Genomic DNA, 15,638 nt, shown 5'->3' with positions numbered 1-15,638 from the left:
GAAGCAATAACTGTCTTTGTCTGGGAAAGAAAAAAGGACCCTCGACGTAACCTAGAGACTTGCTTAGTTATGGCCACATACTGTACCGTCTGTACAACATATGGGCTACAAGCTGCAAACGACCGAAAGTACAGAATGTGTTTTAGCCTGGGCAATGCTAACTTGGGTGACTTCCACTGAAGCGCTCTGGCTCCACTCACCCCTTCAAAGCTGCCAGTCAAATGCCTTCAAATGCTTCAGTCAATATGATTCGCAGCCCCCTCTAGCAGATTAGCAGGGTGACATTAACTCAGTCATTTAAAAGATGGACGAGTGAGTCTTCCTGGCAACAAAAGTGCCAGAATAGACACTCGCTTGTCCTGCATGCAGTGAATACAAATACTTTCGCCTGGAAGAAGCAAAAGCCCTCTGTCAGCACAATAACATTTGCCCAATCCCTGACCCGTTGGCTTGTCCTGTAGCTTTTTAAGATGATATATCTTTTAAAGATCTACAAATGGCGGAAGCAAAATCCTTGCGTTCAGCTGAAAACAGGAGCTGATTGAATACTTGCAAACGTAACAGACCTGTCAAGATCTGATGCAAAACAGATACAGAAATTTGTATGATTCGGTGGGGACCTTGTCTTTTTCGGAATATGACTATGATTTCAGTGATGAAAACATTGGGGAGGTAATGAGAGGGTTCAGTATCTTTGACTACAGAGAATGCTTTGACATGAGGACTGGGTGACTTGTGCATCAAAGAAACAGCTTTCCAGTTGAAGGACGCCCACTCCGTCGACTGAGCTGCAGCCGTTCCGCACAGCATATCTGGAGTGATAAACATGTCTCTGCAGCAGAATTACTTAATGTCCAAGTGAGCGGGCACGACACTGCTGCAACGCTGACAGGAAGAAGCTGTTTCTGTCTTATTCCGCTAATCAACACCTCCCAGAGATGCTGTAGTGATTGCGTTCATGTGCACTAATCCTTTTCTCTTTCTCACTTATTGCTGGATCTAGTGCAGTGATCACAATGTTTACCACACAAAGGGAGTGAATGTGAAAGGAGTTTTGTGGATGAAAAGGCAGCTGTTGTTGCAGTCTAGGAATTTTGTTGCTACGTCTATGAGGAAGTAAGCTTTTGTTGACTCAACCAAAATAAGAGATGTGAGGACACGCACTCCTAGGATCCAACCACTGTACTCCTGGACATTGACTTAGGCATATATATTGTTCTAAATGTGCTTTTAAAGTTGTCTGTGGAATTCCAAGCACTCTGCAGGATTTCATTAATGGCATTTAGCATCAAATTAAGAAGATTCTAAGCATAGCTGTGTTAGGATAGAGAGTCACCCGAAATAACTGCAGCTGTTTTTTTATTGTCTTTGACAGGTAGCCAGACAACACTAATCCTCCTCCCATCACCCCCTCCACAAGAAATTTGTGTTACGGTTTGTCACAGTTTTCTGTGCTGAACAACGTTGTTGTGAATGCAGAACATCTTTCCTTGAGTCTAACAGTTGTCAGTCTGCTGTTGATTCACCAAAAGAGGAGTAAAGTTGCGTAGTAACTTGGACATTGTTCAGTTGAGAAAACATTGAGGTACGTCTTAGCGCTCGCTAAAAATCCAGCTCCAGAATGTATCAAGTGCGGTTTTCTGGTTCAGTATAAATGTTGAAACCATAATCTGAATTGGTATAAATCACTTATGCTAACGCATTTGACATGAAAGGATTAAGGTCAGTGAAATTTTAATCAAGAAATTGATTTCTGATGATTCACTGAGAGCCACCATGACAGTATAAAAAGTGAAGGACAAACAGGCAGCTGAGGGGCCACCTTACCACAGTTTTCATTGGGCTCTATTGGCATAAATAGATAATGACTTCTGTTCAGTCTGAAACAATTGCTTGATGTTTTTTCACTGGCTTGGTCTTATCAATATTGTCTATAACAGTAAAATCATATTGCATTTCAGTGTATAACTGGATTTTGTGGAGTATAATTAAGTAAAATCCAAATCCTAATTGTATTATATAGATATAAGATAAACATATACACAACAAATCGTATGCAGAGCCACTTGCTTTATGACAGGAGGCCATAAAAGGGTGCTTAGGTTGCATTATGTTTAGGTTTTCAGTACTTGTTGACGCCTCTAAAAGGAAAAGCACTGCTGAAACCGCAAAAAAACCCCTTAAATCTCAGATGTCTTATTTTTGACAACAATCACAACCATCCTTCCTCCTTTAATTCAGCTGACATACACCAAGGACAACGGCAAACAAGATCTTCCCTCTCCCTCGCATCAAACGGCCACTGTGATCCCTTGGCAGGGCCTTACATGCAGATGCCACCCAGCCTCGGGCATCGCCGAACCGAGACACTATGGCATCAAGCGGAATGGCATTTGACTCCTGGTTTAAAAAGAAAAAACAACATAATTGGCTTCCCTTGTGAGAACTAGTAGTTCCATGTCACCGTAATATCATGCAGGTAGAGTGGTCTCACAACTGGGAGCTAATAAACACCTTGTCGCTGCAGTAGGTGTCAGCTTTGCACCCCCAGATGAGAGCGTCTCCAGGAGACATGAGAACACGTCATAAGCCGGCATTAGCCCACTCGCTAATAACACTGCTGGTCATTTTGTGTGGCAGCGAGAGAAAAAAAAGAAGAGAGGCTGTGATCAGTCACCGTGCTCTAACGTTACCGTCCGCACCGCCGCCACCCACTCTGTCTCGCCTGCTCCGGTCTGCTGTCAAATCTACGCTCAAGCTGATTTCTTCCATGAATTATTAATGCAGCACGCACTCTGAGGCTGCTCTCATTGTTTTTCTTCTCCGTTCTGTCTGTATATGATTGGATTACTAATACACTAATATCTAAGCATACCTCCATGAACCGGGTTACGAGGAGCATGATTCCTTTCCTGGGATATCTGATGCTCCTGCATTAAACCGGCCGCTATGTAAGAGGTTCGGGGTTATTGCGAGCATTGATCAACGGGTGCCGTAATTCGATACGGGATGTCGACAGCGGGGTAACGCTGTAGGATAAAACAGGCCTTTGCAATATGCCAGCCCCCCTACTGCGGGGCAAAAAGGTGAATCCTATTGATGGCACTAGATAGCCAAGGTCAGCTACAGCACATTAATTTAACGAAGGCACCCAGAGGGCCCATCGCAACGCACACTCGATCCTCTCGGGCTATAGCAAAACGGCCATGATTAACTAAGATAGAGCCCGCCGTTTGCTGAGGAAATCCAGGAGAAAACTTAGGAGCTGGGTGGCGTGAGCCCACCAGCAGCAGATTAAAGGAAACAATCAGTTTGATGGGGTCATTTGAAAGTCGCTACAGGTCTGGTAAACACAAACACGGCACAAAGCAGTCACTTTTATGGTCATCACTGAGGGCTGGATGGGGGTGGGGGGGGTGAGGAGTGTGCCACACCCTGGCCCCTGTCTCCATGTGATACCTCAAAGTGTATCATCTATCTATCATATTGGATTGTGGGTTCTGATAAAGCAAGAGAGGCTGCTGCTGCTCCTCTATCTGCCCGTCCGCTCCCTCCAGTTATTTATAACATATAAAGCTTTATGAATAACCGCAGGCACAGCCTTTAATACTGAGCTGCACAGGCTTTTGTGTGAATTGTAGACTTTCCCCCCCCCCTCCCTTTCTTTTACACATAACATACACTCAGAAAAGGCAGAGTGAAAATGAAAATTATCAGGAGCCACTGGTATAATTTTTTTTTCTTACTTCTGCCAAACGCTGCCTTGAATAACAAACAACAGACAGACAGACGGAGTGTGTGCAACCAGAAACGCGCAAGTTTCTTCCTCTGTCCCATATTGTTGCAGCCGAAGCTATATATAGACCCCTGCTGACTGTCATCCCGTTCAAAACAAAGAGTCCCAAGTTAATTCAGGAGAGAGAGAGATGGGGGGAGAAAACAGAGGGAAAAAAGCCCTGCATATCTGCAGAATCCTGCTTGTTTTTTCTCCCTTTTTCCTTCTTCTTCCTCTCAGCTGCCCATTTAAGAGATAGCCATCTTTTGCAGATGCATTAAAAAATGGCATTCACGGGTGGCTCACGACTTGCACACGGAGACAAAATGTTACCTCAGCAGAGTCAAAACGCTGGCAAATAAGGGATAGATTAAGGTAACGTTTTGTAATTGCAACTCTCCACCTATTTCACCGACCCACACACACACACGCCAAACAGAAAGGCAGGGTCTACATTCTGTTTCCTTCTCACACACTCACCCAGTCTCAATCGCGGGACAATTAAATTTGATGAATGGTTTAAGCCTTCTTCACCTCACAGACATGGACAGTACGGTGGGTACGAGAGGGAGGGGGCGGGGGATGGGAGAAACACGATAAGCCGTAAAAATATGTATTAATCATAAATGTAAAAATGAAGAATAGAAATCAGTGTTGATTGTTTGTACCTGCAGAGGACGCACCTAAGCACGCTGAAGTCCTTATTTCCTGCTGGTCTGTTTCTCTGTCCTGTCTACAGTATAGATTCTGCTCTGACCGTCGGAGGTACAGCCTTGTTTTCATGTTTATTTATTTATTTTGGCCCATATCTGACATTACAGTGAGTTCGGGTTTTTTTTTTTTTTTTTTTTTAGAAAGCCTATTTCCTTCGCAATGACAGATATTTCCCTCCGAACAGATTTGGCTGCATTATGTATATCCATATCCATGCGGTCTTTGGCCGCGCGCCACGTTAAACCGCATTGACAGAAACGCAGAGACAGAAACGCTCATCTACGGAGACATTACTCCAAATACAAAACAGGGACTTTTAACAAGCCTACACAATTCATCGTGGTCGTTCACAGATACTCACCTGCGGTAGCGCTCACAGCTTCCAAGCATGCTTTCGCATCTCTCCGAGACGGCAACTCCCAGCCACCAGCACTCAAATTGAGACGCACTGTCTCAAGTCCATCCCCTCCCGCCTTTCAAAAGACGGCTTTCACGAAACAAACCGAGGGGAAACGCACACCGCCTGATTTCCAGTGAAATTCTCCACAGCGACCGCAGCTCTAATGTATGTTTCAGCCGGGGGGGGGGGGGGGGGGGGGGGGGAAATCTCCCCCTTCAAAAAACAAAACAAAAAAAAAAGAGAGAAAGAAAAAACCCGACAAGCCTCGGTCCTCTGTCTCGGTGGCGATGGGACTCCCCCCACCTTTGAGAGCACCAGACTCGTCCGGTAGGGCGCCGGGAATAAAAAGGCAGGAATGCAGATGGCAGGTAGAGACGGTTATCGACTCCCACGCGCGACTCCTCTGTAAGCAGGCGGGTACGCGGCTCCTTGATGCGGTCTCTCCTCAGCCACTCCGCTCTGAGCAGCGCTGCGCGTGCGTGCGTGTGTTTGCGTGTGTGTGTGTGTGTGTGTGTGTGTGTGTGTGTGTGTGTGTGTGTGTGTGTGTGTGTGTGTGTGTGTGTGTGTGTGTGACTGGCTGTCGTCAGAGGCAGAAGCAATCCGCCTGCTTGGAAAGGAGGGTTGGAGATGATCAGCGGAACGCACTCCTTACCCAGGATCCAACTCAAAGTGTGTCGGCGTGTGCGCGTGACTGTGTGCGGTTTGAACTGAGGGAGCGCGAGCCTGCGAGGGAACCGCTACTTTGCCATTATTTATTCATTTTAACGTTAATTTGTTTTATTTAACGCTAATTTCTGCATTTTTAACTAAAAAAAAAAAGAGGAGGAAATTGCAACCAAACGCCCCGCATTATCTCTGGAAACTACAGATAAGCAGATTTAAACACGGAATTAAAATCAAATTCCTAACTGAGGCTGAATTAAGAGAGATAGGAGTCAGTGAAATGCTCGCAGTACCTCGTTTCAAAGCCTGATGGCGCTGTGGGCTTCACATACAGTGGTCATACCCCCCTTTTCCAAGAGGCGGGCCCTGCAGAGTGTTGTCTAACACATATCTGATCCTTTATCTATCCCCCTGCGAGTTTAAAAATGGGGTCTCAGGCACCGCCGGGGCAGAGATAGGAGAGGAGTGTTTAAGGCAAAGAGAATAAATATTTCACACGGTTAAACTCCTATTTCTTTCACCCTCCTGTAATATGCTCTGAAGTGAGAGGCGAGCACATTATTGCTCTGTAAGTGTCATAATAGGGGACATTCAATGTCAACGGATGGCTCTCAATGCGCAGGATGTGAATTTAAATACCTCTTAACAGTGTTACGCAGGAGCTGAATGATAAAGTTTCCTTTGTAATCACTGCCCAGGGTGCTCATTGATTAGAATAGGTTAGTAATGGTGGTGGGGGGGAATAAGTCACTGCTTAACAGTAAAAAGGTCCAGATTGTGAATCACTGGGCTGCTGCTAATAAGCCACAGAGGTTAAAGTAAGTCTGCTCTTTATCCAGAAGGTGGATATTAAAAACAAACAAAAAAATCCTTACCAGCAATATCAAGGAAACTATTGAGGATGGCCAAACATGGATGCTTTTATGTTATTCAGCAGCCTAGTTTACCTGTAGTAGAGATGTTTTATTGAAGTCGGATGAAAAATACTAATTTGGGGAGTGGTAAAAATAAAATACTCAATTAGCTTTGGAAGAATTTTTGCGGCCTAATAAATCTTCATTAAACAGTCTCAGACCCCTGCAAAAAATTAAGCCTTTTAAGACTAAATAGACGGGCAAAATAGCCTTTGGGACTTGGTTTCAACATACATTATGGAATCCCCAAAATGCCATGTCTCCTGTTAGGGTCAATATTGACATTTTTTGTTTTTCAAAATGACATTTTTAAAAGAATCTTCATTAAAAGTAAGCTATTTATACTGTGCATTTTCTTGCTTTGTAATATGATTTATACATATTTAAAGAATGTCATTACAAATAAGTGTCAAACTGATTTATTTTTTGAGTAATCGGCTTTCAAAACCCCCATCTTTTTCTATTCAAAGGTGGGTTTGTGGCAAGGTACACCCACCCACCAAAATCTCAAAAACTGTTAGACATAACAGTTTTTTCTGCTCTTTTCTGGTAATACACTTAGTAGAAAAATTCATTTAGAGTATTAAAAATCGAAGGAAAAAAATTGACTGCCGGTACCTACATTTATACTGCTGCAGGTACGGAAGACCACAAATGCAACAATTCAGTCATACAGAAATCTATTGTTAATCTCTTCATGCTAAATAAATAAATAAATAAATAACTTATTATTCAAATATTTAGACATTATTTCAGTTTGAGTCATGCAGAATTGATCTGATTGTTTCCATAGCAACGATCAGAAGCAAGGCCATGCCTCAGAACAGAGAGGTCACTGATGTACATGATGCCGTTTATGACATCACAACAGATCAAAGAAGTTCTAAGCCTTTTAATGCTTGAATGCTTGAATCTCAATACATCAGTTAGTATCGAAACAGTTCTTTCAGGTTTGACTTTGTGTCTCGTAAGAATGTCTACCATTTCAACAGCGCTAGTCCCCATCTTTATGCCAATAGGTTTTGGTCTTGGATACATGGTGTCGACAGGGATGCAGAAAATATTTGATCACTTTCTCCCAGGAAACGATACAGATAACCCGGCTGGGGAGATTATTTGCAGAGGTTGTGGCAAACCACAGAAGACAGTTGTCTGTGAAACTTCACCAGACAGAACTGCAGTCAAGCCTGCTGTCTTGGAACAAGCTGAGCCGGCTAGGAAAGATTGTTTTGCCAATATGGATGATGACTTGGATAATTCAGATCTGGACAAGGACATCACAGCTCAGCTTTTGATTTCACTGATTTCAACAGTTGCATTTTCATTGATAAATGGCTAATCCTGGGATTCATTATGAGAAGCAAACGCATGGGAAGAAACAACAGTCCGCATAAAATCCCACCCAACGGTTTCTCCTGCCGCTACTCGAAATCAACAAAGCAGGTTTTGGAAAGGAGCAAGAAACTAGTCCGGGGGAGGTGAGGGGACATTGAGTCCATGTTCCATGCCTCCATTATCGAGGCGGTTTATCCAAGCTGTGGCCACAAAGTTGTTGGTGCCTGTTGCGGCGGAAACCCTCAAACCCGTTGGTGGACACCTTCGGTGAGGGATGTTGTCAGGCTGAAGGAGCCCTATTGGGCCTTATTGGCCTGTGGGACCCCTGAAGCAGCAGATGGGTACCGGCAGTCCAAGTGGCATGTGGCTGAGGCATGGGAGGAGTATGGAGAGACCATGGAGAAAGACTTCCGCACGGCTTCGAGGCGATTCTGGTCCACCATCTGGCGTCTCAGGAGGGGAAAGCAGTACAGCACCAGCACCGTTTATAGTGGGGATGGTGTGCTGCTGACCTCGACTCGGGACGTTGTGGGCCGGTGGGCAGAACACTTCGAAGACCTCCTCAATCCCCCCCAACATGCCTTCCACTGAGGAAGCTGAGCCTGGGGACTCTGGGTTGGGTTCTCCAATCTCTGGGGACGAGGTCGCCAAGGAGGTTAAAAAGCTCCTTGGTGGCAGGGCCCCGGGGTTGGATGAGATCCACCCGGAGTTCCTTAAGGCTCTGGATGTTGTAGGGTTGTGTTGGCTGACGCGACTCTGCAATATCGCATGGATATCGGGGGCAGTTCCCCTGGATTGGCAGACTGGGGTGGTGGTCCCCCTATTCAAAAAGGGGGACCGGAGGGTGTGCTCCAATTATAGAGGGGTCACACTCTTAAGCCTCCCTGGCAAGGTCTATTCAGGGGTCCTGGAGAGGAGGGTCCGTCGGATAGTCGAACCTCGGATTCAGGAAGAGCAGTGTGGTTTTCGTCCTGGTCGTGGAACACTGGACCAGCTCTACACCCTCAGCGGGTCCTGGAAGGTGCATGGGAGTTTGCCCAACCAGTCTACATGTATTTTGTGGACTTGGAGAAGGCGTTCGACCGTGTCCCTCAGCGAGCCCTGTGGGCTGTTCTCCGGGAGTATGGGGTACCAGGCCCTTTGATACGGGCTGTCAGGTCCCTGTATGACTGGTGTCGGAGTCTGGTCCGCATTGCCGGCAGTAAGTTGGGCTTGTTTCCAGTGAGAGTTGGACTCCACCAGGGCTGCCCTTTGATTCTGTTCATTACTTTCATGGACAGAATTTCTAGGCGCAGCCAAGGTGTTGAGGGGATCCGTTTTGGTGGCCTTAGGCTCTCATCTCTGCTTTTTGCGGATGATGTGGTCCTATTGGCTTCATCATGCCGTGATCTACAGCTCTCACGGGAACAGTTCGCAGCCGAGTGTGAAGCGGCCGGGATGAGGATCAGTGCCTCCAAATCCGAGGCCATGGTCTTGAGCCGGAAAGCTTATCTGGGTTGGAGGGAGTGGGAGGGGGTGTCCCGCAACAAGTGGAGGAGTTTAAGTATCTCAGGATCTTGTTCACAAATGAGGGAAGAAGGGAGCAGGAGATCGACAGACGGATTGGCGCAGCGTCTGCAGTGAAGCAGGCGCTGTACCTGTCTGTCGTGGTCAAAAAGCAAAGCTCTTGATTTACCGGTTGATCTACGCTCCCCACCCTCATGGTCACGGGCTTTGGGTCATGACCAAAAGAACTAGATCACGGATACAAGCGGCCGAAATGGGTTTTCTCCGCAGGGTGTCTGGGCTCTCCCTTAGACATAGGGTGAGAAGCTCAGTCATCCGGGAGGGACTCAGAGTAGAGCCGCTGGTGAGGTGTTCCGGGCACGTCCCACTGGGAGGGGGCCCTAGGGAAGACCCAGGACACGCTGGAGAGACTATGTTTCTCAGCTGGCTTGGGAAGGCCTTGGGATTCCCCTGGAGGAGCTGGAACAAGTGGCTGGGGAGAGGGAAGTCTGGGCTGAGAAGATCCAGAGAATTAAGAAGATGAAGAAGACAAAAAAGACCTCCTGTCATGATTTGGGTGGTGAGGCAGAGGCAGCAGACCCAGGGTAAGATGAATAAGATGGTTTAATAATGAAGGTAGTCCAAAAAGCCAAAAACATACAAAGTCCAGGCAGCACAAAGGAGCGGATGCAGAAGCTCGCAGACAGTGACAACAGGACAAACACGACGAGGACCCGACAAGGAACAAAGAACACTGGTGGGGTTAAATACACAGAGGGTAATCAAGGAGACAAGAAACACCTGGGAACAATCAAGTGGAGACAGGACAACACGGAGACTCAGAGAGACAGAAACTCAAAATAAACACAGATCAGGGACAGATCCCGACACCTCCCTATCACCACTGTCTCTAGCATTAAACATAGCAATTAAGGCAATGCCGAACAGTAAACAACACTCAACTTTTTAGCCCAATTTGTTGATTTTGCATTAATTTGATTGATATTATTTGACAGTAAGCAGATAAAAACTGCATTGATTTGATTGACAACATAATATTTAAGCACACTTGGTGTTTGGTATAGAATCTAGAGGGCCACATTAAAAGTCATGATGGGCCGGATTTGGTCCACGGGCCTTGAGTTGACACGTGTTCTAAATAAATCGGTATGTTTTGCATCCAGTGAAAACAACGACTATAATCCCTAATTATATATATTAGAAGCAGCATACTGAAGCATCTCACCATATTTGATTAGAGCAGTAGTTTAAAAACAAGATTGTACCTTGTTTGAAACCAAAGTAAAACTGCAGGCACAAAATAGCAAAACCAAGAAATGCTTGCAGTGTGCCTAAATTTGCTAAACAGCTGTTTCTGTACTTAATATTAAAACTACTGTTTTCCTGTAACCATGACGTGCAACTTTACCCATCCAGCTGTTTTGTTGCCACCTTTATTAAAATATCTAGACTTTTATTAGTCCATGCACACTTATGCCAGTGGACGTCACTATGACTTACGGATTTAAAGAGATAGTCCAAAGAAAGAGTAGGAAATCTGCTACCTGTCACTAAAGGTAACAGAAAATTGTGGAGACGACAAAATCAGGGTTAGGTTACTAAACAACATGACCTGGTTTGAAAATTTTATGGAAGACTGCTCAGTCCAACATGTAAAACTGAAGAGTATGGCACTACTGCACACACAGATGTGTCCGTCCGCCTAATTTTTGGGACTAACCAGAGAAGGAGCCAAGAAGCATGGTAACTCTGGACAAGCAGCCGATATACACAGCCTTAGATGAGGGGAGTCTATTGAGTGAACAACTATTGGCTGTTCACTTCATAAATCAGGACTTAATGGAAGGTTGACAAATAGAAACTCATTAGTTAAAGAAAGCCAGAAAAAAAAGCACAATTTCCATTTTCCCACAAGAGGTTCAACTTCCAACAGGACAAGAGCAGCTATACAGCCTCCTGCTCTGAATAAACGGCCCAGTCAAAACCTGGACCTTACTTCAATTGACGATCTGTGGCACTCATCCAGTCTTGATTGAGCCGGAGCTAATTAAAATGGGTGCACATTTTTCAGATGTACGTAGCAGGTAGAGTCCAAAAGACTTGCAGCTCTAAGTAGAACAAAAGGGGGGATTCTACAAATTACTGACTAGATTACTGACAGAAATCTTTTATAACCATCTATCCCTTATCACAAGTAAAAGTACACCGAGTTTGTTGAGCATTCATTAGTAAGGTACTGCATCAACATTTCATCCGACTCAGGCCCTACTTGCATATTTTAGTGAAATATCTCCTCATAACTCACAACGAAAATGAGAAAAGACTCCTAAAATACTGGAGCACAAGTGTTTCTGTCCTTCCTGTATCCTAAAACCTTTCTGCAAAGACCCGCAGGACATCTCGAGTCACTCAGGCATCCCAGCTACATGTGAATGTCATCAGCATCAGTTCACGCATGGCCAAGGCAACCTTGCACCCTCGCACCCCTGGCCGTGAAACCCCTCCTCATGGGAGGGAAGGCGTTAGGGCCTAGCTGGCCATTCTTCTTTCCAGATCAGCACACTAGAGCCGACCGGATCAAAAACGTAGTCGCAACAAAATACCCGCCTCCCTCCCCCCCGTCGGCCGCCTCCTCAGGTTTCAACCCAGCTACCACGTTCCGCCTGCGAGTGCAAACATTGAGAATGAATGGTTGAAAGAACCCTTTTGAGTTATGATGTTTGGGCAACACGCTTCGTCCAAGCAGCTGCTCCGTAATCCCTTTTTTTTTTTTAATCAACGCTGTGTTTGGTGGAAAACTTGGTGGTAGATGAGAGAACCGTTCAGCAGAGGAAGATTACAGAAGAGAAAATTAACTTTGGCAGGATGCACTTCATGGGAGGCAGGAGAGAGGCTGGGTTCACAGTCCTGGTCGCCGTTCGCTCCAAAAAAGCTCCAAACAACATCTGAGGTAACAATGGATACCTGTGACGCCAGTGGGTTTGAGAGCATCCCATCAATAAATAATTTATTTTGTTCTCAACTGCGCCGCACACGCTCACCCGTAATCTTTTGCTGGAGCGATGCGGTTCTGGCACAAGGACATGCTTGGTTCCATGAAAGACCTGGAAACGGAACACAATCATACATCTCTAGATAGGGTAGAAAGTACAAAGAACACTGTTTTATGTTTCATTTATGTCACGAGAAAAGGTTGACTGACAAAACTAGATGAATGAAAGCTCAAGAGGGAACTGATTCTATCCTACTTTGACAAAGGAGTGAATTTCTGCCAAAAACCTTCACACTTTTTAGATTAATCTCAGAAATGTTTTAGAAAAAGGGTAGAAAGTTCTGAACTTTCTCAGAATATCTCTTTGCTAGGAGATATTTTCCTAGCATATTTCCTAGCAAAGATAGGAGATATGCTGTCTCCTATAGCAGGGGTGTGCAACTCCAGGCCTCGAGGGCCGGTCTCCTGCAACTTTTAGATGTATCTCTACTTCAACACACCTGAGTCAAATAATGAGGTCGTTAGCAGGATTCTGGAGAACTTGACTGCACTTAGGAGGTGATTCAGCTGTTGGATTCAAGTGTGTTGGACCAGGAAGACATATAAGAGTTGCAGGACACCGGCCCTCGAGGACCAGTATTGCCCACCCCTGTCCTATAGCGTATATAGGAGATTTGCTAGTATTTCTCCTAACAAAGAAATGCTAGGAGAAAATGCATATTTTTTTATATTAGTCCTAGAAATCTTCTAGAACAAAAACATTACCATTTCTAAGTTTAGAAATGCACTGCATTTCTAAACATAATATTCCTTCACTGTTTAGTGCAGGAATATTCTTATTCCTATTTAGTGCAGGTGACAAAATGCACGACAGAAAACAAGGTAGAAAAATCTGAGTCAAAGTTCTGCTACTGACAGAAAGATGGAGAACTATTATACAATCATGTCTGCATCCGGGAGAAACAAATATGCAAAATTGTAAATAAAATATACCATCAAATATTTTCACGTATGTCTCACTACATAATTCAGACTGGGAAGAAATGCATATATCATTGAAATGAATTAAACATAGACTAAACATATCATGACTCAGATATTTTTTTCCATGGCCCAGTGGCACAGTGGATCATGAATATGATTAGCTGTCGGCTTTGATCATGAAAGTTCATTAGCGTTGGCTAAGGCTCATCCTGCCACACCATTAAGAATATTAGAGAAAACAAAATTTAAAACAATATTATATATATATGTACAAAGAAGCATTTTAAATTCAGTAGTGTGTGTGTGTGTGTGTGTGTGTGTGTAGATGCATTTTGGGGGCTACCTTGTTGAAAAAAACCAATACTTGGCTGGAGAATCGTTAAAGTTGCTCCGTAGCTTCCTAATAGCAAGAAACTAAATTTTAGTATCGACACTATACCTCTGTAGCTCAGAATGTGAAATACTTTAATCCTGAAATGGATAAAAAAAAAAATAAATCTCATGCCATCTCATTGTTTTAAGTTGAATATATGACTACGGTCCTAACGTATATATTGATTATTGCACGTATAGCTGTTTTGATTGAAAATATTTGTCCAGATTTACAAACCGTTAATTTTTACAACTACCAGCTGTCTTTTTCTGGTGTAAATATTAGAAGGACCTCAATGTAAAGCTTCCCACTGTAGCTTGAGGTGGAAAACCAACAGCAGTGCTGCTTTGTATTCTGTTAATCTCAATAGACAAACATAAACTGAGCTGGATTTATACGGTTGTGCAACAGGGGAACTAGAGCCAGCCTTGTTTCTTGGCTTTCTTTATAGTCGGTAAAAGTAGTGGAGAACGGTATTCTCTTGTGGCTGAACGGGGAAAAAAAGAAGAAGCTTTTTCAACGTGAACTACACTATTTTAAGGAAAATCAAACAAGGTGAATTATTCCTCTTGTGTTGTGAACTCCTGCTCAATAAATGTGTTCTACTTAAGTAAAAGAGCGTGGATTAAGGAGAAAGTCTGCTCTCGTTATCATTCAGGGCGGGGCTGTCAAACTCATTTTTGTTTTGGACCAAATCAAGATTATGAACGCTCTTAAAGGGCCGGTTGTGCCAAAATGTATGGATAATGTATGGAAGTATGGTTAAAATATCAACAAATTCCTAAAAATTAAATAACATCTTCTCAGTCCCTCCAGCATTTTGTGATTCTTTTTGTGATTTTTTTTGCAATAAAAATCAAAGTGTTTATGGTACTAATTTGGAAATATTTGCGCTTATTTATGACAGTAAATGCCACTTTTTATTACTTGCTGTGTAGTTCATGGCCTAAAATCTGATATCATTTAAAGCTGAGGCAGCTGTTTAGTACAAGTTAAAAAGTTTTTGACAATTTTTGAAAAAAATCTGAACTAAATGACCAATTATTAACACAAAAAAGTGCAGGGATTTGTTCATTTTGTGTGAATTTCCAGGATAATTCTCAAGAAACTGGAGGGACTGATTGATATAATTTGGCAGTAAACAGATAAAAGCTACACTGATTTGATAACATAATATTTAACCACACTTTGTGTTTAGTCTAGACTCTAGAGGGCCACATAAAAAGCTATGATGGGGCAGATTTGACCCACGGGCCTTGAGTTTGACATGTGCTTTAGGGAGACATGACACAATAGCCCAAAGATATGTCTTATATGCAGTGAGCAAGTCTTTGAGTACTTTCAATATACCCAAAGCGTACAGTCACAGCAACATTTTATGCTTTTATCCCCTCCCTCAAAAAAAAAACAAAGAAAAAACTAGCAGAAGCCCAAAGTAACAATGATTTGCTCATCGGTTTTTTTTCAGTACTTTAGTCATTCTGGTGAGGAGCAGCTGACAGCCTGTCATCCTGTGGAAGCAGTTTCTGACAGCAGGTAAACCCAGTCATCCCACTCATGCGTAAAAGAGAGGTTATTCTGAATCCAACCTGCTTGGTCATGTCAATAATATGACAGTTTTCCAGGAACTGGAGGGTTCCGAAATATCCGTGCCGTGGAAATATCAAAGACGACTGACCCTGGCACAGAAGTACAACAGAATGCTGATTGTTCAAGTTTACAGACAGTCTATGGGAAGCAGTCAGTGTACAGGTTGTGTAGCAATGTACTCATCACACAGCCAGTAGTGTCTGAACTGCTGCTAGCAAACGTAAATAAACCCCTAAGTGAAAACGTCACAATTGTGCCCAATTAGCAATTTTGACTCGTTGGTGGTATAAGGCCTCAGGTGCAAATAGGGAGCAGGTGGGTAGAATTTGGTTGTTATCACTCTCACACTCTGTCATACCATCACTGGAAGTTCAACATGGCACAGAACTCTG

The 15,638-nt window shown here is 43.9% G+C and overlaps 1 protein-coding gene across 4 annotated transcripts in view; it reads right to left on the bottom strand.

Annotated features, from left to right (window-relative positions):
- The window catches only part of LOC102231010 (leucine-rich repeat and immunoglobulin-like domain-containing nogo receptor-interacting protein 1), a 168,063-nt gene that overhangs the window by 24,706 nt on the left and 127,719 nt on the right, over window positions 1-15,638 (bottom strand). The window contains exon 1 of one of the 4 annotated variants that reach the window (XM_023347576.1): window positions 4,851-5,059. The exons of 2 other annotated variants lie outside the window; for them this stretch is intronic. The gene's annotated coding sequence lies outside the window, so the exon portion shown is untranslated. Of the gene's footprint in view, window positions 1-4,443; window positions 4,507-4,850; window positions 5,060-15,638 lie in introns of those variants that run through there. One more of the 4 variants, XM_023347588.1, reaches the window with a different exon arrangement.

This window comes from Xiphophorus maculatus, chromosome 2, assembly GCF_002775205.1.
Source record: "Xiphophorus maculatus strain JP 163 A chromosome 2, X_maculatus-5.0-male, whole genome shotgun sequence".
Classification (NCBI taxonomy): Eukaryota; Metazoa; Chordata; class Actinopteri; order Cyprinodontiformes; family Poeciliidae; genus Xiphophorus; species Xiphophorus maculatus.
The sequence above is the reverse complement of the archived record's forward strand: the minus strand, read 5'-3'. Positions and strand labels throughout refer to the sequence as shown.